The sequence below is a fragment of the Drosophila mojavensis genome, unplaced genomic scaffold (assembly GCF_018153725.1).
Source record: "Drosophila mojavensis isolate 15081-1352.22 unplaced genomic scaffold, ASM1815372v1 contig_231, whole genome shotgun sequence".
Lineage (NCBI taxonomy): Eukaryota > Metazoa > Arthropoda > Insecta > Diptera > Drosophilidae > Drosophila > Drosophila mojavensis.
Window position 1 is genome coordinate 3,738,389 of NW_025318772.1, and position 9,063 is coordinate 3,747,451.

Below are 9,063 nucleotides of genomic sequence, written 5' to 3' on the forward strand. Positions count from 1 at the left end.
CGGCACCAGGCGAAAGAAAAAGGTGCACAAGACGCTAACACAAACGTATCCGCGTCCTCCTGGCGGCTACAAATACTCGATGGGCTTCCTCTATAGCATTGGCAGCCATATGGCTGGGGTAACACTCGATATACCCACGCCCACATCCATCACGCCGCGGACACTGCGCACCTCGCCGCCGACGCCGCCCACGCAGCTGCCCCTCCTGCCCGCCGTGCCGATGGTGCCACGATCGGGCACCAATTCGCCGAGTACGGGCTTTAGCGCCGCTGCGGCGGCGGCAGCGGCAGCAGCAGCAGCGGCCGCAGCTTCGCCGACTTCAGCCAATGCGAGCCTGTCGCCGCCCCAATTCATTTGCCCGGGCTACAGTGGTCCCCAGCGACGTTTGTGGCATGCCGAGAATGCCGTTTGGCAGTTCGATCGCAATTATCCGTACAATCAGGGCTACGCCTCGCAATACGGCATACCGATGATGCCGCTGGGCTTCGAGCAGCATCCGTACGGACCGCAGCGTTTCATGTTTCCAGGCTATTATAATCAGACGGCAATGCCGCGCGGCGGCTATCGCCATGTCTCATCGAATCTGTCCACCGTCGCCGAGCAGCCTTCGGCCAATGCAGAGCCACATCAGCAGCAGCAGCAGCAGCAGCAGCAGCAACAACAACAGCAGCAGCAACAGCAACAACAGCAGCAACAACAACAGCAGCAGCAGCAGCAGCAGCAACAGCCGCAGCCGCAGCCGGAGGCGGCAGCAGTGCCGGATGGTTTCAATGGCGGCTTTCCGCCAGTGGATCGATTCGGCCGTCCGACTGCACCGCCGCCACGCGAACGCTTCGGCCCTGGCCGCCATGCGAATGGCCCGATGCCATTTGCCCGTGAGTCCAAGACTTTCTACAATAGCAATGGCAACGTAACTATGGGCGCACCGGGCACACGCATACGCCATCCGTTTGATCCGCGCTCAGGGCTGCAGCGCGGATCCCAGCAGCAACAACAGCAGCAGCAGCAGCAGCAACAACAACAGCAGCAGCAGCAGCAGCAGCACGCTGCCGTCTCCTTGCACAATGGACAAAATACCGCTGCCCTGGAACCGAACAACATGAACCGGCGCGGCGGCTATCAGGCGAGCGGCAACTACCACGCCACATCGGGCCGCCATCTGAAGCGCTCGAAGAGCCAATCGATAACCGCGCGCAGCTCGCACTCCTCGGACTCGGTGTCGCCGTCGTCGTCAAAGACGCAGTTCGAGCAACGCGTGGAGGCGGCTTCGACTGTGTCGCTGGCCTCGTACAATCACCAGCAGCGCAGCTATCGCAATCGGGCGCGCTATATGACCGCCAATGTGGGCATGGAGCTCGTTGGGCAGCAGCGAGGCCAGCAGCAGCCGGCTGCCAATTATCAGCCGCCGATGCGGCGCATGCCAAAGTTCACGGAGATGCAGCGCCAGCATACGCGCTCGTATCAGTCGCGCCTAATGGAGCACGCCGGCTACCCGGTGGCCATGGCTCCATATCCGGAGGCGCAAATCGAGCTGGACGATCAGGACTCGCCGGGCATAAACGCTGCCAGCAGCGGCACCTCCGACGGTGACCATCACCATGAATCCGACTTTGAGCAGCGCAGCCCCGTCGATTATGGCGTTGTGGTCAATGCGGAGTTCTCATCGGATGCCGATCTGCAGCGCAACAACCAGACGAATGGCTCCAACTGTGGCGACTGCGACAGCCAGTCGTTCGTCAGCCTGGAGCCGAGCTCGTCCAGCGACAGCACGGAGAGCGAACAGAGCGACGCGTCGCTGGAGTCGATGGTGCGCAAGATAACCATCAGCTGCCTGGCTCTGGCCACCAGCGCTCAGATGCCCGACCTGAAGGGGCCGAATCTGATACCCTTTGGGGATATGCATCACTTGCGGGAGGCTGAGCGCCGGGGTCAGCATGGCGCACGGAATGGCTTCAAGTGCTCGTCGCACTGCTGCGGCGATATGCTGGTCGAGCCGAAGGCGACGCAGCTTATGCGTGCCAACGAAACGGATGAGGACAATTGCTCCGAGGCATCGGCCATATCCTCCACTAAGACCCTGCTGGCCGTCTCCACCAAGGGCAACATCATTAAGGTGGGCATTTCTCTAATTTACCTTGTTTCCATTCCCTTTATGGGACTGAGTTTTATTGCGTTCCCTTCGCCTAGGACGACATTCTGGATGACGACCAGCCGTTGACCATGCAGAATCGCTATTGGCACGAGTTCTTTGGCTATACGCCGGCCGATCGCTTTCTGACCCGCACCAAGATGGTGGAAATGAAACGTCCCCCACACTCGGTGCCCAGTCGCTCCAAATGGGATCCGTTGACGCTGGCCATTTGGCAGAAGTTCCGCGAGTCTCAGCAGACTCGCCACATATTCAAGACCAAAATGCGCCTCTGGCGCTTCATCTACAAGGTGACTATGGTGGGTATAGATCACTCAATAGAGAGTTGGTTCGGTGGTGGCCCCTGCTAATCGTGCTACTTCCATAGGCCGTCTATCCGCGCTATGGCGTCTACCTGGTGGGCTCGTCGATATCGTTCTTTGGCTCCAAGTGCTCCGACATGGACATCTGTATGCTGGCCTGCACCAATCACAACATCGATCCACGCATGGAGGCCGTCTACCACTTGCAGATCATGCGCGAAATGCTGAATGCCACCGAACAGTTTCAGGAGTTCAATTTGATTGAGGCGCGTGTGCCGATCCTGCGCTTCACGGACCGCCGCCACAAGGTGGAGGTGGACATCAATTTCAACAATTCGGTGGGCATACGGAACACACACTTGCTCTACTGCTATTCGCAGCTGGAGTGGCGCCTGCGTCCCATTGCGCTCACCATCAAGCAGTGGGCGCAGTATCACAACATCAACAATGCCAAGAACATGACCATCTCCAGCTACTCGCTCATGCTGATGGTCATACACTTTCTGCAGTCCGGCGTCAATCCGCCGGTGCTGCCCTGCCTGCACAAGCTATATCCGGAGAAGTTCAGCATTCTGCAGCCGACGGACTTTGGCTATGTGGACATGAACGAAGTGATGACCCCGTATCAGTCGGACAACCATCAGACGCTGGGCGAGCTGTTGCTCGATTTTCTGCACTATTACAGCCTCTTTGAGTACAGCAAGTTTGCGATTTCGATACGGGTGGGCGGCGTGCTGCCGGTGGAGACATGCCGCTCCTCGAAGGCGGCCAAAAACGATATACACCAGTGGAATGAGCTGTGCATCGAGGAGCCGTTCGATTTGACAAATACGGCTCGCTCGGTCTACGATCCGGATACGTTCGATCGGATTCGCGCCATCTTTTTGGCCTCGTACAGTCGTTTGGAGTCCACCCGTAATTTGAATTCCATATTCGAGGACTACGACGGCCCCACCATACAGATGGCACCGCTCACCGAAGAATCGGACTACGAGTCCGCCCTCAAGCAGCCGAGCGCCACATCGTCCAAATCGAACAGTGCCCAGCCATCGCCCAGGCACATGGTGGACAAGGCGACCACAGCTCTGTGGAGCGACATACGCAACAAGGTGGAGCAGTCCGAAATGGTATCCATTGTGGAGGAGCATGTCCTTAATTTGGCCAAAGAGGCCAAGCAAAAGAAAAACGCACGCGCCCCACAATAATTGCAAGAGAAAAGAAAAACTACGGCCACGCACCCAACATCAACAAGCAAAGAAAAAATGTATTAAAAAACAGTAACCAACCTGCCTTCTCTCAACGAAAAAAATCCCTCCGCAAAAAAAGAAGAAAAAAAAATCATTAAAAAATAAGAAGATAGGAAATACGCAGAAGAATAATCGAACCGTCCAAGAGTCGCCCTCACGCACCGGCTTCAGACCTGAGCAGCAATCATTAGTTGCGCGCTAATGCCAGACAGCTGTCCCATCCGAAAGTCTACAATTTTGATAGAAACGATCGTAGTTGCTTGTAGCTTGCACCGGAATAACACTTTTAAATTTTACGTTGGACACTTCACAATTTAAATTCTTGACATTCTTGAAAGATTCCTTCGCAAGCGATAGTCTCCCTGAAAAAAAAAATTAGCTTTTTCAACTCTAATCTTTCGTAAATGTGGTCGCAAAAAAAATCACTATTAGTACAAATACAAACAAAAAACAAAGAGCAAAAACATCCAAGAGCAAAAATAATATAGATATAGATATAAAAAATGATTATGAAAAAAAAAAAATTTAGAAAAAAAATTATAAAATCAAGTCAAAAAAAAAAAAAAAAAATGGAACAAACAAACAACATACACTACCAACCCAAATAATCATAATATTAATAATGAAATGCACAATAATCATATAGAAATCTCCAGAGAGAGATTAGGTATAGAGTCATTGTAGGAGCTTAACCATTTTATACACTTAGTACAACGTTCGCACATTCTCACAGAAAACACTTTCACACATTTTTGTAGAAAACCAATCAAAAAATGTAAAAAATGCGCTAATGTCTAAACAAAATATGGGATAAACAGCGGCCAATCCAGAACCCCATTTGGAATGACCAACAAAAAAAAACTCGTTTTCAAAATAGACAGCGCTAGAAAAGAAAAAAAAAAATTAAAAAACACACGAATAAAAAGTAAAAAAAAAATATATATATATAGTAATAATGGTAAATTTCTTTGATTGTCTTAAAAGCTGAGCTGGCGAGCTCGAAGTTGAGGCTACTAAATCTATATGAAAGACTGAAAACAAGGACAATATTAAGAGCAACTTGATTTGTGCTTCGATTCTCGTAACTTTTATAGCGCAAGCTATTTTTGATTGTGCGAACAGCTGAGCTGAAAATAATATCGAACTGGAAGTTCTTTGGGGTAGGCTATTTTCTAAAACATATTATATACCTATTATATAATACAATAAGAATTTTTACAATATTGGTAGCATTAGTGGAAACTTTCTTTAATAGTCCTAAAATTTTAAAAAGTATAAGCTCAGCTCGATTTGTCTTTCATTTGTACATAAATCGATAATTTGTGTATCGATTTCGAAAATTTATTTTTCATAACTTAATTACATACTATATTATATTATATTTTTGTTAACAATCCAAGAACTCGATTTATTGCGATTCTGGAAATTTACTTTCCTCTGGGTTTTTAGAATCCAATACTTGAACTTTATAAATCAAATATAATTCATATATAATGCATACGTTTTAGACATACATTATACATTACATATTTCAAATTTTTTTCATGCAATATTTTGTGTTAAAAATCATAGAAAAAGTCTTACCGAAGACTTCCTAGTTTATCATCTACTTAATTGAAATATTCTTGTTGAAGTTGCTCATTCGACGCGCTGCTATTCATCGGCGATTTGCAGCTGCGATAAATACCCTGTACATTGTGCAGTTTGATGAGCGTCCAATTGGCCTTTATATAATATTTCCCAGGGGTTCCGAAATTGTCGCACATGCGGCAGCAAATTAAATCACAACTGCAGTTGGGGGTTGTACGAGAGCGTGGGCGTGGCAAGTGCGCGCACCATATGAATGGCAATTTGTAGCGTACATCTGTCACATAGACACCTACACACACACGCACACGCACACGCACACAGAGATCATCAATCGGAATATGCGAGTGCGTCAAAAATGATTACATCAAATGCAATGCTCAATTTCAGTTGGTGGTTGCCATTGAGTAATTGATATAATGTCAGACCTTGTCGCCCACTTAATGTTCGAATTGTCAACGGGATTAGTGACCAATGCACGGAACAATTGGGGGTTGGCCGGGCCGTGTTCGCTTCCAAATATGTTCTATATAGAACGTGCTCTAATGCCAATATTCGTTGCAATTGTCCGACCATTGTTCAGCAGCCGCTGGCATCATTATCATTATCACAGCATAGCTGTTCGCAGTTCGCATTAATTTGTGCATATGTGCGAAATTCTTTTGGTAATTAAAACGGGGGGCAGCTGGCGAATGCAGCCATCAATTTTTCATTTGGAAAATGTAATTAATGCGCGCCATTGTTAATCGTCGGGCATTTGCATAAGCCCATTTAACACCTAGGGAAATGCCCACTGAGAATCGAGAGGAGAGGCGAAGGAGAAGAAGAAGAAGCTGAAGAAAAAGAGGTTGTCAATTTGGGAAATTTGCAAAACAAAAGCGTTTGCCGATGCAAATGGACGTCTTCTTCTTCTTCTGCTTATCCCCCAATGATTTTATGCATTCAAATTAAGATGGGAGTAAAAATTAATTTGACAGCAATTTGTGGCGCCTCCTGCTGCTGCCGTTGCTGCCATTGCTGCCATTGCTGCCGCTCCTGCTGCTGCTGCTGCAACAGCTGCAGCTGCTATTAAAATTCCTTTTGGCCAAATCCCTGGCCCTGACTCCAGCCCAGCTCTGATCTTTGCGCAAATAATTACTCATTGTCATTGTAATTGGCGTGCGGGCGCTAAATGGAAGGCACAGGCCGTGTGGAGCTGAGGATGGGGCGCACGATTTGTGACATTTTTGCTTGCTGCCCTCACTTGATTATTTGTGAGCGATGAGTAAGCAAAATGGGAGGCCAAAGAGCCAGGCAAGGATGGTGCTCGATTACTTAGCAGAGATGAGGAGAGCGGGACAGGTGCTGCTGAAGCATTTTGTATGAGCCAACAATGGGCGTTAAATCCATGCTCCTGAACAGGGTACGTGAAATTTGGCATGTGACATCTGATAGAGGGAAAAGATTCCATAGGTCTAGTGAAGGTAGCAAGGATCTAATGAGAGTAGTCGTTGAGAGTGTAGAGGAATTATCTTATAGAAAAATGCTACTCTGAAATATGTATATGGATATAACTTTTAACTTATATAATATATAATAATATAAAACTTTTTCTGAAATTATTTATATAGAGTGGTAACAAATATTCATATACGATGATGAAAAGTCCGTATATATCATATAGAGTTCATCTTATTGCATGATATATCATATAAAGCTACATCTATACATCAACTTGAGGGTATTTAATATTCGGTATCTTGAAGTTCGCTTTGTTCTTCTGCGTGTTCATTTATTGTGCTCGCCTGTCCAGAGGGGCGGCCAGCTGCTGATGATCCCCCATGGACGTTGGGTTATATTGTGCGCACGTAGTGGAATTTTCATTTTATGTCATTTCAATTTTCCTGCCTTCAGTTCTCTGTTTTTATAGACGCAACGAAAATGAATTGTACGGAAAAAAGGGTTCAATTGAAAGATGCAACAGCAACAGCAGCAACAGCAACAACAACAACAATCAATTGCTCGTTGTCTGCCATTTTTGGCTTGTCTATGTGTGTGTATGTGAGTGTAAATGTTTATGTGTGAGTGTAAGCGTTGCCTTTGGGACTTTGTTGACGTGCCATGAGATATATTGTTGTTTGTTTGTTTGTTGTTGCTGTATTCTGTCTTTTTCCTTTTCCTTTTTGCTTTTTTTTTTTTTTTTTTGTGCGAGTCTTTAGCTAGAGTGGACACAGTCCAAGCCAACTTGTCCAATCTCGGCCCATTGTGCATTAGTCATGAGCAACAAATTACCTGCGACATGTGAGAAACTGCCAGGCGAGCGCGTTGACAGCTCTGTGCCGGCCCCTTAGGGGCACAAAGTGGCTCGCAGGCTGGCATGCCACTGCTGTGGTGCAGTGGTGACGCAGTGGTGAAGCAGTGGTGCACAGTGGTGCGCAGTGTTGCCGCTAACAAGCTCACAACTACAAACTAATCATTTAATTTTGTTTTCCTGTTTGTTCTTCTAATTGCAGGTAAGCTTATTACACTGTACTACACAGCAACAGCAACAGCAACAACAACAACAATTGCAATTTGGCGTAAGTGCTTGTCTACAATTTTAATTAGTTTTAAATGCAATTAAATGCATATGCCAACACTCCTACTTCCCCCCTCCCCCCCTCTCTCTCTCTCTCTCCCTCTCTTTGCCTCTTTTTTTTTTGCCATCTGTGCACTTAGCCAAAATTTAGCTAAGCACTGATGAAATTTTAATTTTAAAACAATAAATCAGTTGACAAATGTTGCCAACTGCATAATTTACGCACACCATTTATAGATGCACACAATGCGTGTGCATTAGTGTATATGTGTGTGTGTGTGCTGGTGTGTGTGTTGACTTTGCCGCACAATTAGAAGCACATTAAATATTTAATACGCGCACGTCATGAATTATACGCATAAACATTGTTTTCAGCGCATTTGGCAAATATTTTGTTTGTTTGTTGGTTTAGCCGCAGCCCCATGTAAAAGGCCTGATTAACGCGCTGAGCCACTTCATCATAGATTAAACATAACCAAAAATAAACACACCTGACACGGAAATTAATTAAATGTGTAAACAGTCGAGCTAAGCTGGCAAAAAAAAAAATAAATAAATATACAAAAAAATACAAAAAATTTTGCTTCATATTTTTGCTTTTAATTTGAATGCAGTTGACTCAAGTTATTAAAGTGATGCTTGATAGCTTAATAGAAACCGGGTAAAATAGCAATAGCTATCACTAGTAGTAGTCCTTTGTGCCATCTGCAATTCGCACATTTCCTTTGCCATGGTCGAAAAGCAATTTACAGTTGGTTTTTATTTCGTTCGGTTCGATTTATGCATATGTCGACATTTGATGGCTGCGTTTTACAGTTTGCATGCTTTTTGCAAACTATTTCATTTCGGCTACTGTCGCTTTAGATGTTTAGTTTCGGGCGCCACGCCCCCTCGGTCAACGCCCCGGCAATGGCAGTAGCAAGAAATCAATCAGCCAATGCTCAATAAAAACCAAAAACTAAGGGCCATGTATTTTCACATGGCCACAGAGTCGCCCACACATACACACACACACACACACACACACACTCACTCACACTCTGAGCTCTTGGTTCGGCAATCAAGCACATTTATTATGCATTTTTCATATGACAATTTTTATTTTTTTTTAGCACTTCAAGTAGACCCATTTAAAAGCGACCACATAAAAAGCACACACAAATACATATTCACATGCACACACACACACACACACACACATATACATATGGCATGCCAATG

At 46.2% G+C, this 9,063-nt stretch overlaps 1 protein-coding gene across 6 annotated transcripts in view; it reads left to right on the forward strand.

The window, feature by feature from the left end:
• The window catches only part of LOC6574842 (sterile alpha motif domain-containing protein 5), a 177,562-nt gene that overhangs the window by 97,401 nt on the left and 71,098 nt on the right, over nt 1–9,063 (forward strand). The gene's annotated exons all lie outside the window — the stretch shown is intronic.